Source organism: Rattus rattus, chromosome 12, assembly GCF_011064425.1.
Source record: "Rattus rattus isolate New Zealand chromosome 12, Rrattus_CSIRO_v1, whole genome shotgun sequence".
Lineage (NCBI taxonomy): Eukaryota > Metazoa > Chordata > Mammalia > Rodentia > Muridae > Rattus > Rattus rattus.
The window spans coordinates 38,239,809-38,264,342 of NC_046165.1; positions in this window are offsets into that span (position 1 = coordinate 38,239,809).

A 24,534-nucleotide genomic window follows, 5' to 3' on the forward strand; every position below is an offset into this window, starting at 1 on the left:
CACACTTCAGCAGCAAAGACAGACATGACTTCAAAGTAAAGGGCTGAAAAAATGTTCTTCAAGCAAACAAACCCAAGAAGTAAGCTAGAGTAGCCATTCAATACCTAATAGAATAGACTGTCAACCAAAATTAATCAAAAGATAGGGTAAGGAAACTTCAAACTCATCAGAGGAAAAACCCACCAAGATGACATCTCATTCTTGAACATCTATGCTCCAAATGTAATGGCACCCATATTCATAAAAAAACATTAATAAAGTTAAATTATACATAGAACCACACACATTAAACAAGCAAGACTTTAATATTCCACCACCACCAAAGGGCAGATCATTGAGATAGAAACTAAACAGAGAAGTAATGAAATTAACCAAGGTTATCAATCAAATAGACCTAACAGATATCTACATAACATTTCACTTAAACATGAAAGAATATACCTTCTCCACACCACACAAGTCTCAACAGATGCAAAAACAAAAAAACAAAAAAAAACAAAAAACAAAACAAAATAAAAAAAACTAAAAACAAACAAACAAACAAAAAAACAAAACTGAACCATGGATCTTATCAGACAATCACAGATTAAAGTTGGACTTCAACAACAAGAGAAAACCTACAAGCTCATGGAAACTGAACAAACTTTCTTTTTTTTTTTTTTTTTTTTTTTTTTTTTTCGAGCTGGGACCAACCCAGGGCCTTGATTGCTAGGCAAGCGCTCTACCACTGAGCTAAATCCCCAACCCCTCTGAACAAACTTTCTACTCATTGACCATTGGCTCATAGAAGAAATAAAGAAAATAAACACTTTCTAGAAGTCAGTGAAAACAAAGACACAATGTATTTAAACTTATAGGACACGATGAAAGCAGTGCTAGCAGGAAACTTTGTGATATACAAAGTACCTTTCTGAAGAAATTAGAGAGATCTCACACTAGTAACTTGAAAGCATACCTGAAAACTCTAGACCAAAAAGAAGCAAACAAACCCAAGAGGAGTAGAGGGCAGGAAAAAATCAACTGTAGGAATGAAATCAAAAATTTAGAAACGAAGAAAGCATTACAAAGAATAAATAAAACCACCAGCTGCTTCTTTGACAAATCAACAAGATGGATGAACCCTTAGCCAACTAACTAAAAGACAAAGAAACAGTACCTAAATTTTTAAAAAATTAGAAATGAAAAGGGCGACATAACAACAGACATTGAGGAATTCCAAGAATCATTATGTCTTACTTCAAAATCCTGTACTCCACAACATTGAAAAAATCTAAATAAAAGGGCCAATTTTCTTTATTGATACCATTTACCAAGTTAAATCAAGAGCAGTTAAGTAACTTATATAGTCCAATAGCCCATGAGGAAATAGAAGCAGTCATCAAAAGCTTCCCAACACCCCCCCCCAAAAAAAAGAGCCATGGGCCAGAAGCTTTAGCACACAATTCTACCAGACATTCAAGGAAAAGCAAATACCAATAATCCTCAAGCTATTTCACAAACAGAAACAGACAGAGCATTGCCAATCTCATTGTATGAGGCCACAGACACCCTGATATTTAAACCAAGCAAAGAGTCAACAAAGAAAATTCCAGACCAATTTTCCTTATGAAAACTGATGTAAAATACTCAATAAAACACTTGCAAAACCAATTCAAGAACACATCAAAGACATCATTTACCATGATCAAGTAGGCATCAGGACTGGGATACTGAGGTGGTTCAGCATATGAAAAGCCATCAACACAATACACCATATAAACAAACTGAAAGAAAAACCCAGATGATCATCTCATTAGATGCTGAAAAAAGCCTTTGACAAAATCCAACACCCATTCATGCTAAAAGTTTTGGAGAGTTCAGGGACACGCCTGTCCATACCTAAACACAATAAAGGCCATATACAGAAAGCCAATATTCAACATCAAATTAAATGGAGAGACGTAAAGCAATTTCACTAAAATCAGGGACAAACCAAGTCTTTCCACTATCTCCCTATTTCTTCAATATAGTTCTTTAAGTTCTAGCTATAAAAATAAGACAGCTAAAGGAGCTCAAGGAGATACAAATTAGAAAGGAAGAAGTTAAACTATTGCTATTTATAGGTGATATGATAGTATACATAAGCAACCCCCCAAATTCTACTAGAGAACACAACAATTTCACCAAAGTAGTCACATACAAAATAATATATATATGACTATATATTATATATATATTGTATCTCATATATATATATATGAATATATATTATATTCAGAAAACTAGGCAATTTGTTGAGATACATCCAGTAACATTTTCTCTTTAATTACAAAGCTGTATTTCACATGCACAAGGAGAAAACTTTTGTAAAAATCCTTTTAGGCATTTCATTGGCCCTTGAAATATGATTTTCAGACATCAAGGTAAAATCTCTGAATCTCAACAAAGACAGAAGCCAGCGTGTTCAGGAACTATTTGAAAATGTAAGAATCAATCCAATTGAGGTTCCAGAAACCAGAACCGAGAGAATTGAGAGATGTGAGAATTGAGAAGCTTAGTTTGGTAAGAAATAGCAAGTGGTTTGGAGGACAGGGTATTGAGTGAGTGAGGAACTCTACCTACATCTCTAACTTATGCCACCATGGGAAGAAGCTGTTCAGAAGTTTGGCAGTTTTACCCCAGTGACTCTTTCATTGATGGAGAATTTCACTCTTCTTAGAAAGTAGTGAGGACTCCAACTGATTACTGCCTGGAAGGAATTCTAGTTGTTTCAATTTCCAGTTGGAAATTTCAGCCCTTTGAAAAGAGTAAGCAGGGTTCCACATTGATTATTCAGGGTCTTGGGGCTGCTAACACAGTTCAGAAATGTTTCAGAATTGTTCAGTCTTTTAATGCTTCTCCTTGTCCTCTGTAAGCTGCTTAAAAACCAGGAGAAAGAAGCACACTTCTTATTTTACCTAATTTGGAAACAGGGAAGATGAATTCCTTCAGAAATCAAAAAAAGTTTCCTGTTCATATCTCTTTCCGAAGTGCCTTATTGAATGTATGTCTCTTTGGAGAGTCCTTTTTCTTCCTAAGCTCCTGGGAGGAGGTTGTGCCTACTCTGTGGAAATTCATGTGTATGGGTCACAGTGATATTGAATTATATTGTTTCTATTTTTCCTTCCATTCTTTTACCTTCTTTGATTTAAGAAGTTAGTATTTGCAGTTTTGACTAATGTGTGTATCTCACTAGAGTATAGATTTCCAGAGAATAACAGTTCCAATCACTCCATCTCCTCTCGTATTCTCAATATCAAATTCAGTACTGTATATGAGCACAGTAAGATATTTATTTTCTGATTAAATGAATGCTTAAAGAAATGTTTGTCTCATTTCTATCTTTTTAAAAAACATATTTCTAAGAATACAGATTAATCTGGTTTTAAGGCAGAACACATTCTGTTGGGTTGGGAATGTAACCATGATGTCTGCAAAGAACAAATGGTTCAGGATGGTTAATAGGGCATGTGTACATAATTTATGAATTAAAGTATCTTCTGGGTATTCATTATTCAAGTCAGATATTTGCATTGTCTAATTGTCCTCAATACTGTTTGGTTTTTCTCTTTGGTCCTATGTCTGAAGTTCAAGTACATACTGTTTAATAAAGGGAGAGAACAGGAAGTATTTATTATGGTTTGGATAAGGCTGCCCCAAAGGCAATGTGCAAAGGACATCTGGGTTAAGCAGTATTGAAAATTACTCTGGACTGAAAAGAGATGAGGCCCAGTGGCAGTTCCTAAAGTTCCTTGGGCCATACTCTTGAAAGGAATAGTGTGATCTTGTGTCGCTTTCCCCTGCTCCTCAACTTGCTTCAACATACGCTTCTACCATTTTCAGTTTTCATCCTCATCAGAGACCAATAGGCTACCTTATGTAATACAGAAATATCTGAACTCTGACAAAAACAACCATTTTTGTTTTGGAAGTTAATTACCTGGTTGCTTCATTGTGGTAAAGCAAAGCTGACTTTACCATGTGTCATTTGTTCTGGGTTTAAATTCTGGTGTTATACGCGACTTTTAGAAAACTGTGATATGAAGCCTTGTCAGCTGTACAATTGAAAAGATCTCACCTCGTCATCTTTTTCTCTACAGTTGTGACAAAAAGACATAGTAATTAGATATGTATTTTTAAAATAAACCTATTCAACATGTGTGTTTGTATACACACACACACACACACACTTCTCTTTTTATCCTCAGCTGTATATATAGTTATTATTTAGTTACTTTTTGAAGACTATAAGAACATAATCAAATTAATAATGGCCACTGTTGATGTGTATGTTGTAATGGTCAAGTATTGGGCTCACTGAGTCAAATGCTTTCTCATTTGCTCACAAAAATGTTAATTATCATTATCATTTCAATTTATTTCCCTCCTTCCCTCTCTTCCCTTATCTTAGTGCTCTCTCTCTTTCCCTTTCCTCCCCTATGTGTGTGTGTGTGTGTGAGTGTATGTGTGTGTGTGTGTGTGTGTGTGTGAGTGTATGTGTGTGTGTGTGTGTGTGTGTGTATCTATAACTGCTTACTTATTTCATGGTGAAAGCATGTATGCACAGAGCATGTAGAGGTTGGAGGACAGATCATTGGAAATGTCATTCCCTAGTTTTTATTTTGTTTGAGACAGTCTCTTGTTTATTATTGTCTGGCCTTCTTGACTGTAAGCTTCCATGGTTTCCTTCCAGCTATTATCTCCCTGAGTGATCACTGGGATTACATATATGTTGTGTATATTCTGCAGATCCAAACTCAGATCTTCATGCTTTTGTGATATGCACTTTACCCACAGAGCTATCTCTCCAGTGCTCTTATTCTTACTTAAATCTATTTCACTCAATAAGATGAATCATTATCTATCACTTTAATGAATCTCCTAGCTTTAGGATCACTAATGGTCTCCTTGTTGCCAAGGCCAACGGTCAATACTCAATTCTACACTCATTCAGCCTTCTGTTTTGTTTTGTTTTGTTTTTTGTTTGCTTGTTTTTGTCATATGACAGTAGACATATAAACACACTTTATTTTTTATTTTAGTATACGACCCTCATATGTTTTCGTTTTTTGATTATATACAACTTTTTGATAAATATGGAGATTCCTCAAGCTCAGGTCTTGGATCTCTTTTATATTTTATCATACTCCTAAAGGGATGCCACTTCATCCTCATAACTTAAATATACTTACATCTGATAACAGCAAAGTTTATTGATCCATCCTTGACTCCTTTTTGTGAGTGTATGCTAATACCTAAATGTATTGAGTATGTGTTCTCAATATTCTCCCATGAACATCCAATTAATAGATCTAAAAACTCCTGCCTTTCCTCTCTGTCCCTATTATTTGTTCAATCTTTTCAATTTTGTGAAATGGGTGAATAACACATTCATTCACCCAAAGAGTTAAACCCAAACCATGCAAATCATTCTTCATTCTTAAAACTTATAATCAAAATACAAGTTATATTGTATTTACTTTAAATTCTTCATTCTTAGTACCATGTTCCCTCTTCATGTTTCATGTTCTATATCTCTTGCCTTTATGATTGCAATGACCTATACAGAGCTATCCTATATTTGCTGTGTGTTCTGTGAAAATGATACACTGCATGCAAGCAAAAGTGTTTTCTAAAACACAAATGGAACATTTCCCTACCCAACAGTGTTGCCTTGATTCCTAGCACACAGAGTAAGCCTGAATCCTTCTGTGGCATACAGGTTCCAATATAAGTTAATTCCTGGCTGTCTTTAAAGACATGAGTCAACCAAACTTACTGATCTTGAGTTTCCACAACAGCCCCAAAGTCTTTCATTTGCTTGTTCGATGACTCTGTGTTAATTGTTTCTCATTGTTATAATAAACCACTTGAGATATCAACTTATGAATAGAACAAGGTGCATTTGGGATCAATTTTAAAGCGTTCAGTTTGTGCTCAGTGAAGCCGATTGCTTTTAAGGAGATGGCAGATTGCACAATGAACATATGGTAGAGCAAGCCCACTCATCTCATGTCTTGAAAATGAAAGAGAAAGAAATGTTCAGTGTTTCATCATCCACCTCAAATCCCTCATTTTTAGTCTACTGTCTTAGTCTTATTTATAGATTAACCTGATATCAGTGAACCGAAGAATTCCCAAACCTGCCTGAAAGCCTCATCTGTTAGAGGTTCACCACCACAGTGCATTAAACAACATGCCTTGGGGGGACATTAAGATCCAAACTATAGCAGCCCTCTTCTGTAAGTTCTTCAGACAGCTTACTCTTGGTTGATCACTGTCAACAATCATAAATATATTCATTGAAATTCTTATTTCTATCCAAGATGTCATTTCATCTTATTATTTTTGCAAGGCTACATGAGAATAGATCTTTAATGTCTAGAATGATGCTAGGCATATGGGAGTGGAAATTAAAACTCATTTCAGGACTGTAGAGATGGCCAAGCATTAGGAGGACCTGTTCTTGCAGAGGTCCTATATTTACTCATATCGTAGTTCACAATCATCCCTAACTACAGTTTAAGAGTATCTGATATTCCCTCTGACCCATTCAGGCACCAGGCATATACACATGGTGCATATATGCCTGCATATAAAATAAAAGGTTTTGCTTCTATTCTCCTTTGTCAAGAACACACAATGAGGAAATGGTACAGTGTGGGTTCAGAGACTGGTCTGCTCTTGGAACTTGTTCCTTTAGCTATTCTATTGTACTTTCCCCAATTTAATGTCACATTGCCTTCACTCAACACACTATTATCTTGAAAATTCAAGGCCCTAGAGTTCACATAAATACTTAAGTTTTCAGAATACATGCGTGAACACTCACTTCAGCTTTTGCTACCTTTCTAGAGTGCATTAATAGTTTACAAACATATCCATTCCACTGCTTATGCTTTGACTTTCCTGGGGGAAAGATTCAAAGATAAAGATGAAGAAGAAGAAGAAGAAGAAGAAGAAGAAGAAGAAGAAGAAGAAGAAGAAGAAGAAGAAGAAGAAGAAGAAGAAGAAGAAGAAGAAGAAGAAGAAGCAGCTTTCAAAACAAATCAATGCAAAAGATTGCTTTAAAAAAATCAATAACACATCACTCACAATCTGGTAAACGTACAGATCCTAAGAATTTAAGACCATAAAGTGAAAGTGATAAAACCACATGACTTCTATTTCTTTGATCACAGGTTCAAGTTTAGCCTAGGCCTAGAGCAGTGCTTAAAGCTGCACATTGTTACAAGAGGAGCTATTGACCCCGGCATTAGAGAGTACCTAATGTAGTTATCGATGTCAGGCTTTACTGACTGTTAACACAAAAAGATTCCTCTTCAAGTAGACCTGGCAACAACCTTCTGAAGATAGGCATGAAAAATGCTAACTTTTCTTTTTTTTAAATTATTACCCCATTCTCATTTAGTTCACTTTTCAGGAATAACTTGGGCATGAAAGAACATACGCTGCATATCACTTTGTCTAGAATATGTCTCTCAAGGTTTATATGGAAATCAATAAACTAAATGATTGGGTCCCCAAGGTTATTTCTCGTTTTTCTAGAAGTTTTTACAATAGCATATATGGAATTCTAGTTCTCTTACTCATAGTAGTTGTATGACCTGACTTAGTATAATTATTTAACTTTATGTGGTGTCAGTTTGTGAATGTGTACACTAAAGATAATCCTGGACCCTTTTGCATGAAATTGTAGTGACAGATAGACGAGAAAATGCTAAATATGCTGTTGAATGTTCAGGACATGACAGCTGAAACATATAATTATGACCCCTATTCCAGGCTCTGTCTTCACTCCTGACAACAGTACTATTGACATCTTGGATTGATAATTCTCTATTAGAGAGTAATGTAATATAGATATAGGAGGCTTATCAGCGTTCCTGTTAGATATCAGTACCAACCACCTCCCTTCTGTCTGTCACTGCAATGACAAAAAATATATCTCCAGACATTCCTATGTCCCTCTTGGAAGAGGAAAAATCACAATGTATTAAAAACCACTATATTAAATCAACATCAAGTATGTATTTATCACATTTCATTTTCATACCTGCCTCTTGAGATGGGAGATAATTTTACCCAGTTTTTAAACTAATGGAAGTAGTCTGTGGGGATGTTAAGTATGTGCTATGTCATAGTTGACCACTGAGCTAATACTAAAGTCTAAGTGTGCCTGACCTGACAGCCAGGCTTTGAAGTTGTGTTGTTTGTACTGATAGAAATTTACATAGTCCTTGTGAAAATTCTAATTGTTCAGTACCTTGTGCAAAACATGTCAAGAAATCAACACTTCATCCCACTTCCTCTGCTACCTAACTCAAAAGTCTCTTCTGTCTTTTTAGACCATTTTCTCTTTTCTTTACAACTTGCTACTATTTTCCACTTTTGCTTCAAAGAACGATAGGATAGCTTGTTGTTGAAATCTAACTGATGGTTGTGACTTTCTAAACCTTAGAAAATATCATTTGCACACTCAGCTTGACATTAAAACTGTCAACAGATACAATCTGCATTCCTGGTTCCTGTCTTTCAGAGTCACACTGAACTTGCCTTCGCCTAACATTTATTACAAGCATCGTTGAGAAGAATGAATTCAGAAAGTATTGTCTAAAATGTATAGTGTTGATGATGGCTCAGCAAGGCACTGATCTACGAGTATAGAATATGCTGTTGGGAGTCACTTTATTCTTACATTCCTTTAGCGATACAGTAGTATTGGATTTTTCCCTAGGTGCCTTGCACCTTGCTTCTCTTACAGAAGGGAAAAAAATGGAGGTTCACAACTGGAGAGTGTGCAGAGAGTGAGAGACTTGGGAACAGTCAATCCTTAATGGAATATCTCTATATAATACCTCCGGTCAGGGTTCAGGAAACCCTGTGGAAGAGAAGACAAAATGATTGCAAGGGCCAGAGAGCATGGGGGACACTGAGGAAACAAGGTCTTTTAAACACAGAATGACCATGTACATATAAACTCATAGACACTGTGGCAGTATTACATAGAACCTTTGGGCCACTCTAAACAACTTATGAAGAGGTATCCTAGCTCTGGTTCCCTCTTTTTAAAAATAGTCTATGGTTTCTAGAGGCAATATTTTTCTAGACCTGCCAGGAATTTCCTTTCAAAAGCAAAGACTCAAAGCCAGATCCACATATTAAGGAGAATGTTGCCTCACTCAATATAATTTTTCAAGTTCTACTTACTTGTACATTTTATAATTTCACTTATCTTTGCAGCCTAGTAAAAATTCTGTTGTGTATACATGCCATATTTTTGTAAGTCCTTCATCATTTATGGACATGATACTGATTCCATTTCTTATATTTAAATAGCAAAACAACAAACATGGATGAGCAAATATCCCTGTAGAACAACACAGAACATGCCCTTTGGGAATATGCCCAGCGTTGTGTAGATGGGTCATAGACAAGCTCTATTTCTGGGTCTTTGAGGAATCCTCATATTGATTTCTATAATGAAAGCATCAGTTTGCATTCCTACCAGCAATATATAAGGCTTGTTCTTTTCCCACTTCCTCACAAACACTTACTGTTCTTTGATTTCTTGGTGATAGCCACTCTGCCTGTGGTGAGATGGAATTTCAAAGTAGTTTTAATTTGCATTTCCTTGATAGCTATTTATGTTGAGCATTTTTCAAAGTGTTTGCTAGTCTCTGTATTTCTTCTTTACAGAATGCTTTCCAGATCTATAGCCAGTTTTTAACTGGGTTGCTTTCTCTCTGGCTCTCTCTTCTTCCTTCCTTCCTTCCTTCCTTCCTTCCTTCCTTCCTTCCTTCCTTCCTTCCTTCCTTCCTTTCTCCCTTTTTTTCTTTCTCTTCTTTTCTTTCTATCTCTTTAGCACTTTGTGTACTATAGATATTAATTCTTTGCCAGATGTATAGCTGACAAGTGTTTTCTCCTATTCTTAATGTTGCCTCTCGAGTAATTTGTCAGACTGACTGTTTTCTTTTTCCTTGCTACCCAGCAACTATTTAATTTCATGAAGTCCCTTTTACTGGTTGTTGGGTCCTATTTCTTGAGCAACCACAGTCCTATTTAGAAGCTTCTGACCGGTGCCTGTATATTATAATGTACCACCTAACTTTTCTTTTAGGACATCTAGAGTTTCAGGCTTTAGGTTGTGGTGTTTTATCCACTCTGAGCTCATTTTTATGGAGAGAGATGAAGTTCATTCTAGTTTCTTTCTTCTTTATGTCAACACCCGGTTTTTCCAATATCATTTGTTGAAGGTACTTTTCCTTCAATTTGTGTTTTTGATGTCTTTGCTAAAAGGTTACCTATAATTGTGTAGCCTTAAATATAACCATTTATTCTATTCCATTAATTTCTCTCTCTCTCTCTCTCTCTCTCTCTCTCTCTCTCTCTCTCTCTCTCTGTGTGTGTGTGTGTGTGTGTGTGTGTGTGTGTGTATGTGTGTGTGTGTGTGTGTGTGTGTGTATGCGTCCATGTGGGTGTGCGTATGTGTTTGTGTGAATACCGTGGCTCTGTAGTATAATGAGATCTGTCTTGTTAATCCCTCCAACATTATTTTTACTCAGGATCACTTTTGCTATCTGGAATCTTTTATGTTTTCATATTAATTTTTAGATAGTTTTTTCCTGTGAAAATGAATGATCATTTTTATTGGAATTTCGTTGGCTCTGTAGTTGGTTTTAATAGGATGGCCATTTTTATGATCTTAATTCTACCCATCTATGAGCACAAGACATCTTTCAATCTTAGTGTGTTCTTTAAATTATTTTTTCATGGCTTGAAGTACTCAGTATAGAGGTCCTTCATCTTGATTAAGTTTACTTTAAGGTGTTTTATTTTTAGGTTATTATGATTAAGATTGTTTCTTCAATTTCTTTTTCAGGGTGTTTGTCATTAATACATAAAAAGACTACTGAATTTTCTATGTTCTTGCTGTATTTTGTCTCTTTCATGAAAGTGTTAATTAGTTCTCGGAGTTTTATGCTGTTGGTTATTAGGTTCTTATGTATAACAATATATCACATATCATCTATAGGCAGAAATACTTTCTTTGCATCTGCTCTAAGATTTCAAATATTATATCGAATAAAAAGGTTAGAGATGATGAGCAGTTTTATTTTGTTCCTGATTTTTTTCTAAATTCCTTTGAGATTTTTCTCCATTTGGGATGACATTGGCTATGGGGTGTCATATAAAACCCTTATGATGTTGAGGCTTGTTTTCGCCAACCCTATTCTCTGTAGAACTTTTACTATGAGAGGATTTAGGATTTTGCATTTATTGAGATAATTATAAAAGTTTGTGTATATGATTTATGAAAGTTATCCATTTGTTTATGTTCTTTCCTTTCAATAAAAACAATTTGATCATGCCAAAGGGTCATTTTGATACGTCTGCACTTTGCAAGCATTTTGCTGAAAACTTTTGCTTCTTCATTCTTTGGGGATATTGGTTTTCAGATCTTTATTTGTTGTGTCTTTATCTGGTTTTGATATTAGTGACTTTTTAGAAAGAGTCTGGAATGATATTTTTATTTCTATTTGAGAGATAATTTAAAAGCATTGCTTGTTGGTTTTCTTTAAAGGTCTGATAGAATTTTGTTGTGAAGCTATCTAAATTTTGGCTTTCATAAGTTGGGTTATCATTGAATCTTTTTTATACAATATATTCTGATTATGGTTTCCCTTCCAGCAACTCTGACAGGTCGTCCCTACTTCTCCACAAAACCAAACACACACCCCTCACTAGAAAACAAACAAATATCTAAAAATAAAATAACATAAAATAAAAACAAACCAAGATAGAGCAAAACAAACAAACAGAAAAAAGGAGAAAAATAAAAAACTACAAAAAGCAAATACAGAGACACACATTCATATACACAGGAATCCCATAAAAACAGAAAATTGGGAACCATACTATATAAGGAAAACACCATTAAGGTTAACAAAATGTCCAGACGAAGGACTATGAGACAAAATATCTCTAAAAATACCATTGAGTTCATTTTATGTTGGCTATCTACTGCTTGGCATGGGGACTGCTCTTAAGTGTGATTTGTATACCCAGTAAGGTTCAGTTTGAGAAAAAGATTTTTCCTATGTGAATGGTTATCAATTGGAGATAACTGCTGGCTCAGGGATGAGGGTTTGTGTTCACTTCTCCTCTCAGTGCTCCAGTCCGGTATGTCTTTGACCTGTTCATGTCCCATTCTTGCTGCCATGTTCTCCGAGCTCCTATGTGTTTCCGTCCTGTTTTTGAGTTAGATATATTTAGGAATAGATATGTTTCCTTTTGGTTTTCTAACTTAGTGGTAGATAGAGTTCTAAAGTATGATTTTATTAATTTCTTTGTTCCTGTTGTGATGTTGGAGGCTTAGATTTTTTTTTCAAAACTTTCTTTAATAAGGGTTCCTAAATGCTTGACCTCCCAATTCCAACCCACCATCCAAAGGTAGGGAGAAAAGATCGTAAATAGGACAAGGAAATGTGGATCTGTTTAGAAGTAATTTTTTGGGGTCAATTCCAATCTCATTGTCAGAACACCAGCAGTCTATCCAGTAGAAACAACCGGACTCTGCTACATTGGCATGAGTCGTAGGGAACAACAAAAACCAGCCAGGACACAAGGAGAAGTTCTCTGCTGTGCTTCACTGAAGTGAAGACCAGTGAAGACTCCAGATAAAGCAGAGCTATACCGCAAGCTATGTAAGTACCCAGTCTCTTTTCATTGAGTCCCACTAATACTCTTTCTTGAAATAACATATGTCCTCCTTCGGCAAAATAATGTCAGTCTGCTTCAACAAAATACTATGTGAGTCTGTATCATATGACACAACAGAAACTTATACTTCATGATGTCTCCATGCTTTCCTTTTAATTCAATTATTTTATTCAACAAGATTCGAGTCCCCACTTGGGTCAGTGCATTTGGGTCTTGGCCATTTTAAGAAATGCTAAGAGGATAGAAATAATAAAGATATATCCTGTACCAGAGTTGTGTAGGTGACTAGAGAAAGTATAAAGATGGGACACAAGGTTGATTGGCTTGATGGAGTCCTAAGTGAGTGGAACCAAGAGGAGTGGTTCTTTATCAATGTTATCTATATGGGATGTTAACCTGGGCAGGGTCTGTTAGATGAGGGTGCAGCTGAGGTTGAGAACAGGTCAGATATCTCACTCATCATTGCCTGCATGAGTTGACCATTGCATGGAGAACCTGTGTAAAAGTCTGTGTGGGGTCCGGGGAACGGCCATGAGATCTTATATGACTTTGAGAGAAGAAAAAAGAAAGTTCTCCCTGGGAACACAGCACAGTTGTCATCCTACCTTGCCTGGCTTTTGTGTGACTTCTGAGACTTTCAGCACAGGTCTTAAAGTTATGATTGAAACCAAATGTTAGGGTTGAAAGAGTGATGTCAGGAAGACTGAGGGAAAAGAATATAAGAGAGCTTGCATCTGGGTTTGAGAAAGCTACACTGGTAAGATAAGAAAAAGAGAGGGTTCTGGGCGGAAAAACTCAATGAAGCTGATCTTGATTTTTGCAGACGGTGACTAAGATCAACAGAGCATCAAACTAGATTGTCTGAGAAGCTAAGATGGTCTAACCTGAGCCAGGGGGCAGTCCACCCTAAGGCCCTTTGGCCAAAAGCCGACCTGAAGAAAGCTGCAGTTGCATCCTGGTACTTGTGTCTTTTGACAGTGTTCCTTTGTGGCTGTATATACCTGAACCTGCAGTTGGGTTGTTCTCTGTGAATAAAAAGTAATAATGCACCAGAATATTTGCCTACATGTGTATGACAGTAAATGATCTACATCCTTGAACGCTCTGACCTATGACACTATCGCTTGTACTATGCTATGACCACTTCCCTTTTTTGTGGAGATCATGGGAAAATGCACCCTAAAAATTAGGTCACATCCACCACGATTTGGGACAGCTAAAATGGGTCACATTACTCCATTAATATGCCACAGACTTCATAAATGTTCCCAAAATGGTCTTCAGAGTCTGTTAACACAGAACCTGCTAGCCTCCTGCTCCTCTCTTGGATGAGGCCACTTCAATCTCTTGGGGATATGGTGCTTAGATGAGCACATCTAACTGAACTGTACTTTTAAAAATTAACTCCTGGTTGAACTGTCTATGTGGTTTGGCTAAAATCATTCTTTCCAGGAGAGAACCAGGAGTCCTCTTCTATAGCTACCATATCCATGTGTGCATTATGAATGTTTACAATTGAATCATCTTTTCAGCCTGTTTCTGTTTTTGGAGACATGGGATCATGTAGCCTGGGCCAGACTTGGATTTATATGCACCTAAGGATGGCCTTGAACTCCAGATCTTTCTGTTTCTATTTTCCAAATGCGAGGATTGGAAAAAAAAGGAACACTATATCAGATTTGCTATTATATAAATTATTGAACAGTTATAAGGATGATATAAATATGTATTAAATGTACCCTTAGTATTGATTAAATTTGGTTATATATATGACATGTTTTGGATTTCTCTCTATGTAATGACCATACATAAAATAACAAGCATTTTAAAGTAGAAGTATTTGTAACATATCCTTTTGGTGTAAAAAATAGTGTCATAAGGATGTCAATGTGACTGAGGTGGATCAACAAGCCATTATTCCTCTCATTTGTACTCATTTTTAATGACCAGCAACTGAGCTCAACTGTATTTTTGTGACACTTTCAATCTCCAGGACTGACCGCGTGGCTGTTTATCCATATCTCACTGGGGACATTAGCATTAACAAGCTTGCTTCTGCACTGCCTGGTGCCAATTGTGGGTCACACTAGTGTGAAGGCGGCTGCCCCTTGGGGTTGGCCATGCCATCTCTATTTCCCAGACAGCAGCTGGCTGAGAGATCTCACCTTATTAACATCAATGTGACCCAAATGCCACTACAGCATTATGTCCTCAGGTCTAGGAAGAGAAGCAGGGCACTGTTAGCAGACTCCACTCATGCTACCCATAAAATATAGAAGGACCCTCCTACGGCAGGTGAACAAAAGAAGTCATTAGCCTTCCCCTTGTCCATGTCCCATCAGCTGGCACTGGTGCCCTCAGTCTTCTACATCAGCATGAATAAATTCAGAGCTACCAACACTGAGTGTGGACTGTATGGTTTTCTTGTCTAATGGTCTCTAGACATCTGCTGCAAAACAACTTGTGTTTATTCATTAAAACAATTACTTTGATTTTCAATCATGCGCATTCTCTGAGAGCCACTAATATTAGTAATATTTTGTGTGCAGGAGAAAATTATATCCTTTTCTGTGAGAAAATTCTCTCTATTCTTGGTGAAGGAACTAAGCCCAGAGAGCATATATGACCCCGAAGAGCTGTTCTTTGCAGCTGTTATTGCATTATTATTTATTGAAAAAAATTAAGAGTACTGATTGTCTCAGCTTTGCACAATCAGTGGTAAACACTTCTTACCTTTTGTAAGTCCCACAGTTCTTTGTAATTTTAGTTTTAGCTTAATTCCCAATTCATCTCTTAAGTGTGGAGGCTTCAGACAAAATGACTTCCTGCTTTAAGCAAAAGATAAGTGAACTTGGGAACGTGGGAAGTCGTCTTTAAATTTGTATCCATTTAATTTTGGAGGAAACAGAAATTGTGGAGAACTGGTTATTCGATGTACTTTAAGTGAAAAGAAAGAAGAGGAGAGGCAAGCCCGTGATCTGAACTTAGCATTTAGAAGAAACTAGCTTATCTATTTGCTGGGATGGAAGTACAAGCTGGATTGGATTTGCATGTTCTGAAGAGACACTGTCCTGGCAGCATGCACATGGTTTTCCTGGTGCAAAAAGATGAAATCTGTGGGTAGTCTCAGCATTTAGAAAGAACACAACCATGAAAATTACTTTTTGAGGGTCCCCGGAGGAAGTAGGAGCTTTATCATTACATTCAGGAAATGGATAAATTCTGAAATAGCAAAAATGAATTCCACTGTATCTAAGTAAGACGTTTTAAAGTAATTTAGTAAAGAAAGGGCTCTATTGCTTTGTAAATTTTCTGCAAACATTTTGTTTCATTGTAGCATGTACCCAGCTTCTGTCTTTTAATGTTCTTTCTCTTTTTACATCCCCCTCTGGGTTTCAGACCAGTAAATTCAAAAATCATTGCCTTTCGAGAATTTATTGGTATTTAAAAGCAGATCCCAACATATTACAAATTGCAGTTGTAGTGTGTGTAAGGTAATGGTCAATAAATAAGAGAGAAAAGCGAACAGTAAAGCTAGATGCTAAGAGAAGGAGGAGAATGCTCACTACACTCTTTCTAAACAAACAAAGGGCATAATTGGAAAAATTCATTTTTATGTTTCCTTACATTAGATGAGACCGCCGAGTGAAACATTCGCTGATGAATTACTCCTGTAATCTGTGCAGGAAAAACAGCTACTGGCAAATTAAAGAGTCCTGGAACAGAGCCATGAGAACTAAATGGCTAAAAATGAAAACAGGCAAACATTTGAGAGTATTCTACAGAATACAGATCTTTCAACACCTCCCCCTTTTCACTCGCTAATTCATCGTCATGGAAACAGAATTTATCAAAATGTTCCTGCTTAGTCCTAGTGACCCAGTGAGTAGACTTAGAGAGCAGGGGAAGGTAACTGGGGCTGAAGCAATTTCAACAAATGACGCACAGCAGTTCAGAAATTGGTGAATTTTGAATGGTGACATTGTGTCGGTTGAACAAGTTCCCAAGTCCCAAAGGGCTCACTCCTTTTTTGTTATGTTTTTCTCTGTCTGCCAGGCAGAGGAATCAGAAACCTTTGCTGGTGTGTGATCACGCTTGGCTGACCTCCATGGAGCGTGGCTGATTTCAGGTTTGAACTCACCTTTTCGATCTCAGCTTGTTATTTTTTTCCCCACCTCTTGTCTAGGAGATGTTTAAATCCAGAGTTGGGCAGCATGTCTTCGTATCCGGTTGCCTCAGCGCTCTCTTTGCTATTCTGAAGTTGGGAGATGCAAACATCCTTCATTCTCCAGTGCAGCCAAGTTCCCTTACCTGCAACAGAAACAAAGTGATGGCAGGCAAAACCTGACAGATCCGGATGGCATGGAGCTAATACTTGTGTCAAACAAGAATTAACCCTTCAAGTCTCTGGCTTTTCCCCTACCAGCAAAGTGACTTGAATTTCTTAAGAAAGTGTGCTATTTCACTAGTTTTTTAAAAATATTAGGTATTATCCATGTGGCTGCAGAAAGAGTTGATTACTTATTTATTCACTTCATCAGCAATTAGTGATGTTGTCATGGCAACCAAAAAATTACCCTTCAGTTGATTCTTGAACTTAAATGTCTAAATGTGAGCAGGCAGAAGCCCTCCCCACTTTTTAGGTTTAGTCAGTAGTAGATGTCTCTCTCTTTGGTGATTCTGATAACAGAATTGCAGAAAACACCTCTAAACATGCAGAAGAATAGCATGGGGCAGCAACAATTAAAACTGAATATTTAATCATTCATTCTTTAATTAAGGCACTTCCTTCTATTCCTGAAGCTGGAAGCTTTCAAGTGTTAAAGCAGACATAAGAACTAAATCATTTAGTAAAAGAAATCCTCTCTAATTAGTAGTTAGCAATATACTAATGAAGAAAAACATGATTTGGGATTCCTTTTATTTTAATGTTTTTATACAGGAAAGAAAAATAAGAAGTCTTCCTTGGAAAAGCATATTCAAGGTAAAATAAGTGGTTGGAGTTTGGGGACGTTGTGTGTCTATTTGTTTTGATTCTGAGTGAGGGAGAGCTGGGGTTTATACTGGAAACAACAGGACCCATTTGTGATTCCTGCCAGCCAGAAATAATTAGTGAGTGTGGAGACTGCAGTCAAAATGCCCATGTTTGCATATGCGACTGACTCTTCTGTGCTAAGCCGGAAATGAAAACCTCTGACCATCAGAGGGGCTCATTGTTAGAAAGAAAAAAAAATCAGAGACTTCGAAACTCTGGATTTGTTTGTTGATCCCTGAGTACAGAATATATTTCTCTTCAGAGATTCCATCATGGGTATGTGCACTAAATTTCATAACGGCAAGGTCATTCAACTCACTGCCTTCATTATACTAATTTTTACATTAGAAAGTCTGAGAAGGGAGAACCAAAGGAACCTGGCCAGTTCCTCTCTTTTTTTCTTCTTTCCTTCCTTCCTTTTTTCCCTTTCTCCCTCTTTTCTTTCTTTTTCCCCTTCCCTCTTTTCTTTCCCTTTTTTAGGAGCCATGTTGTTCTTTCTAGTGAAATATGATGAACTAACATAGAACATTTGACACACATTATACTGGAATTCACATTTCATACTACATTATATCTATTTCTCATCTATCACCTATTTCCTACCTTATAACTGCTTTTTATCTCTGTCACCTGTTTATCTATCTATCTATCTATCTATCTATCTATCTATCTATCTATCTATCTATCTATGTATGTATCATCTATCTGTCTTTCTACTAGTCTTTCTATATCTATAATCTATCTTCTATTATTTTATCTATTCATCTCTGTATTATTCCATGTGCCCTAAGGAAGACAACATTTACGTTTTTTTTAAAAAATGTAAATGATCTGATTTAGATGACTGTCATTGAACCCCCTTTCAAAGAACATGAACTAATTGTTGCAATATGTCTCTTTTTTTTAAGTTTAGATAAAACATCGAAGGTCTGTATGATTCTTGTTTCTTCATCGTTAAAATGAGAAAAGCATCTGACCATTTTAAGTTCTCAGGGACACCTTTAAATGTCATTCGAGTCTTGAGGCACTCAGAATTCATTTTGGTGAATGAATAAATAATCTTGATATTTTCTTTTGCAAATTGAACAGTGACAACACTGTTGGGTTCCTTTTTGAGACAGAGGTGCTATGGAGGACAATGTTTACTTCACGCCTGATAAAATTTCATTCCAAGAAAAGGATAAAAAGTAAAAGGCATAAAGGGTGTGAGACCACAAAAGACTGGAAAGTGGTACCTCATGGCTACCACCACCACTACTACACATTCTGTGTATCTTTCTAAAATAGAAACTTTTAGTAGGAAGAGAAAGTATCACAGTTTACCTTGCCAAGAAGCAGGATGAAGTCGAAGAGATATGATTCATGAGAGCAGCTGATTTGATTCTGAGGTCAGAATTAGTAAAAGAACAAAGTTCTTGTCACATTCACCTTAGTCCTTACTGACTCTCTGTGCAGAGCTGGAGAAAAACAATTGAATACTCCTTAAGAAAGGTGCCCAGACACTGGAAAAAATTTCCTGAACAAAACACCCATGGCTTATGCTCTAAGATCAAGAATCGACAAATGGGATCTCATAAAACTGCAAAGCTTCTGTAAGGCAAAGGACACTGTGGTTAGGACAAAACGGCAACCAACAGATTGGGAAAAGATCTTTACCAATCCTACAACAGATAGAGGGCTTATATCCAAAATATACAAAGAACTGAAGAAGTTAGACAGCAGGGAGGCAAATAACCCTATTAAAAAATGGGGTTCAGAGCTAAACAGAGAATTCACAGCTGAGGAATGCCGAATGGCTGAGAAACACCTAAAGAAATGTTCAACATCGTTAGTCATAAGGGAAATGCAAATCAAAACAACCCTGAGATTTCACCTCACACCAGTGAGAATGGCTAAGATCAAAAACTCAGGTGACAGCAAATGCTGGCGAGGATGTGGAGAAAGGGGAACACTCCTCCATTGTTGGTGGGGTTGCAGACTGCTACAACCATTCTGGAAATCTGTCTGGAGGTTCCTCAGAAAATTGGACATTGAACTGCCTGAGGATCCAGCTATACCTCTCCTGGGCATATACCCAAAAGATGCCCCAACATATAAAAAAGACACGTGCTCCACTATGTTCATCGCAGCCTTATTTATAATAGCCAGAAGCTGGAAAGAACCCAGATGCCCTTCAACAGAGGAATGGATACAGAAAATGTGGTACATCTACACAATGGAATATTACTCAGCTATCAAAAACAATGACTTTGTGAAATTCGTAGGCAAATGGTTGGAACTGGAAACTATCATCCTGAGTGAGCTAACCCAATCACAGAAAGACATACATGGTATGTACTCATTGATAAGTGGCTATTAGCCCAAATGCTTGAATTACCCTAGATGCCTAGAACAAATGAAACTCAAGACGGATGATCAAAATGTGAATGCAGATCGCTCATGAGAGACACAGCCAGAATACAGCAAATACAGAGGCGTATGCCAGCAGGAAACCACTGAACTGAGAACAGGACCCCTGTTGATGGAATCAGAGAAAGAACTGGAAGAGCTTGAAGGAGCTCGAGACCCCATATGTACAGCAATGCCAACCAACCAGAGTTTCCAGGGACTAAGCCACTACCCAAAGACTATACATGGACTGACCCTGGACTCTGACCTCGTGGGGTTGCAATGAATATCCCTAGTAAGAGCACCAGTGGAAGGGGAAGCCCTGGGTCCTGCTAAGACTGAACCCCTAGTGAACTAGACTGTTGGGGAGAGGGGCAGCAATGGGGGGAGGGGTGGGAGGGGAACACCCATAAGGAAGGGGAGGGGGGAGGGAGATGTTTGCCCGGAAACGGGGAAAGGGAATAACATTCAAAATGTATATAAGAAATACTCAAGTTAATAATAAAAAAAAAAATTAAAAAAAAAATTAAGGAAGCATGTGTAGGGATAGATTTTCCTAAAATACAGAGTTAGCATTAAAAGAAGCTGAACTTCAATGTATTAAGTGAAAATATACCTGTATTGAAACTTTTAACATCATGCTGTGGAAAATTTTACAATATTGTTTAAATAATATGCCTTGAGATCCTTTGTATTTAGTCTATTTAAGTTTAACCTTATTTTAAGAGAAAAATATAACCCATCTTACTATGCCACAAAAAAAAAAAAAAAAAAAGAAAGGTGCCCAGAAAAGTCAAACACAACTGTGATCTGTAAGGAATGATGCTTGCACCCTGGAATTTTGCTTCACTGCTCTGTGAAAACCCGCAGAAAAGAGACATTAGCTTCCCATGATCTACTGGAAACTAGTGAAGTCATAAGTAACATGGACTCCCAGTGAAAAGACAGATAGAATGCTGTATTTTCTTTCAACATTGGTTTTACCTTAATAAGAAAATTAGCATCCTAAATTGATCAATTGATGAAAGATACATTTCTCCAAATATACTGTGCTCTCTAGAGAAAATCTCTCTCTCTCTCTCTCTCTCTCTCTCTCTCTCTCTCTCTCTCTCTCTCTCACACACACACACACACACACACACACACACACACACACACACACACACACAACACACACCACACTGGCTTCCAATATACATTTACCTTTTTGCTTCATCAAGTCATATTTTATTAGAGACACAATTGAAGATATTTTGGGACAGGAGAAACTGTGAAATAACTCCAAGGAATGGCAGCTTTTCTGAATAACAGTTCAATATCTTCCTTTGTCTTTTGGTCACCAAGATACTCAAAGTAGTCTTAGGAGTCTGGCCTTGGCCCTGCTGAGAGTTTGCCTTGGGGCTGGTATTTATAGTGTTCCTCTTGATTCATTTCCCATATCCTATTACACATAGGCTATACTGCTCTCCAGGGAGGTTCCCCTCCCTTTGTAGGTATCCTTAGTAAGAGACATGCTACCTACTTTCAGGTAGATTATCTATATACTGGAAATTAGGTTCAAGTAAAATTGATATATTGAATTAAAATCACTTTATTAGGAAAAATTGCTTTTGTGTAAAGCTCTGATAAATTCACAACACACGAACAGACTATATTATCACTAGTCTCTTCCAAATGTGAACTGTGTGTCTGGTGTTTTTTTTTTTTTTTTACTGTATGACTTTCCCTTAGGTCAGAGATAACAGAATCAAGAATTGCCATTGACACCTTAGTATAATACAGTAGTCATCTTGTAAATAGCCCATTGGTAATCAAGCAGCATAATGAATGATATTAGTTGAGTAGGAATTGCTTATGTGGGTGTACGATTAACCTCATTGTATTATTTTTAACCCTGTTGTAGTGTGTGTGTATGAACATGTGTATGTGTGTGTGTGTGTGTGTGTGTGTGTGTGTGTGTGTGTGTATGTTTCATTGAGCCGAATAATAACACAGAGAGAGGAAAACTAAATTGCCCAAAAGGTCAAAAGTTACACTTGATAGTAGAAGCAATGTAAACAAAGGGCATAGAAATAGAAAAAGAATGAAGGAAACAATTTGACAACGCACTGTCTGTGGTATGATGAATGAGTATGAGATTATGTTGGGTGGACATTTACAGTGTAATTATTCATGAAACTGGTTCCATTGACAGGTAAAATGCTTGTCCATGCTCTGTATTTCTCCCTGTCTTCCCACTGAGGGTCCTACTGGGGAAAAATTCTCAGCATAGCTCTTCAATTTCTTCCATTTAATTTCTACTTTCTTCCCTTTTGTGGAATTTTCTTTTTTCTTTTTTTTTTTTTTTCTTTTTGGAGCTGGGGACTGAACCCAGGGCCTTGTGCTTGCTAGGCAAGCGCTCTACCACTGAGCTAAATCCCCAACCCCCATTTTGTGGAATTTTAATTACTTATATGTTCCAGTCTAGGAAGTTCTTTGGTGCTCTTTACCTGTCTTTCACTGATTTCCACCCCTTGGCTGTGTCCCAGGTTTACAAATGAAGGTAGTGATGTCATTTTCCACTTTAATCACACCGATCTTTACTTCTAGCATTTCTATATTCTTTCCATGAGTCTTCTTCTCTCTGACTCATCTGTTCTTTCACGTTGTCCTCCTTTCCCATTAGGTTCCTCAGCAGATTAGACAGAGGGGGTTTTCAGTTTTGCTCTTTCCATGTCTCCTTGATACTGCCCTGTTTCTTCAAAACTTTGTTTGCCACCAAGGATGCATTAGAATGTACCTTCTCAGTGAAATTTGGGCATCTATCTGGTAAGAAGAATTCACGTCATTAGAGTATTTCTGTGAGGTTTTCTATTTATTTGGTTAACAGGCTGTATTTACAGTGTGCTATAGTCTCCGAGCTTACGATTTTGTTTGGTGTACTGTTTTTTATCTTAGCTGTTGTCTTTAGTTCCTAGAAGTCTCCCACATGAGCAGTATCTGAAGGCTGCAGTTCTTTTTAGCTGCAATCTTGTTGTTATGCAGAATCCCTATTGATTCAGGGTGTGGGAGTCACAGCACAGCATGTGATTATCTCTATCTATGTGCCTCCTTTCATGGCACAGACATTTATCAACTTTTAGATCTTTATCGTTGTTTTGTTTTGCATTTTCCTCTTGTAGAAAATAAGGTTTCTGGAGAGTTCTAGAATTGGGTAGTTTTCTTCCTCCAGGTTTGCTAGAATCCAGTTGATCACATGTGAGTTAGGCTTTATTGCAGATTTCCCTTTATGGAAGTCTCAGTGAAGGAAAGCAGAAAGCCCTGTGCATTGCTCAAAATGACCACACCACCACCACCACCACCACTACCACCACTGCCACCACTACCACCACTACCACCACTACCACCACCACCACCACCACTACCACCACCACCACTACCACCACCACCACCACCACCACTACCCCCACCACCACCACCACTACCACCATTACCACAACACCACCACCACAATCACCACCACCACAATTACCACCACCACAATCACCAGCACCACACCACCACCATTATCACTACCACCACAACTACCACTATCACTACTACCACCACCACCACCACCATCACCACCACCATTATCACCACCACCACCACCATCACTACCACCATACCGCCATTATCACCACCATCACCATCACCACCACCAACACCATTAAACCACCACCATCACCACTACCATCACGACCATCACTACCACCACCACCACTACCACCACCACACCACCATTATCACTACCACCACCACTACCACCATCACTACCACTACCACCACCACCATCACTACCACCACCACCACCACCACCACCACCACCACCACCACCACCTCTGACATGTACTAAAGTAAGAGGAGATCTTTCTCTGGTTACTCTAAAGGCAACAAAAGTTTTATAGCTACACAGGCAAAGTTGACAAAAGTGTCGAGGTTTAGTCAAGGCTAACCCTCCCAGGGAATGCTTTCAGCAAGCATCTTCCTCAGTAATTGGTCCACTGCCAGTTCTTGATGCTACCAAGGTCTCTGAAACCTAAGACTAGTCTGTCTTTTAAGTGTGGGGTGTCAATTTTCCCTGTAATCTCCACCTGATTATTTAAATTGCTGTTGTTCCTTGGCACAGGGTTTCTCTCTATTGTTGAGCATTGCCTCAGTCTTGCTGTCCTGCCACCTCAGCCTAGCACTGGGCTTACAGGAAGTGCCACTGCATCTGGCTAAGAGCTTTTGATTTTTAGTTTGCTTGGCTTTCTCCTCTCATCTTGATGGGAGTGATGACTTCCAAGTTTGTCGTATGTTAGATTAGAAACTGAAAATGGCTCTGGAAATAACCGAAATCTCCAAATTTC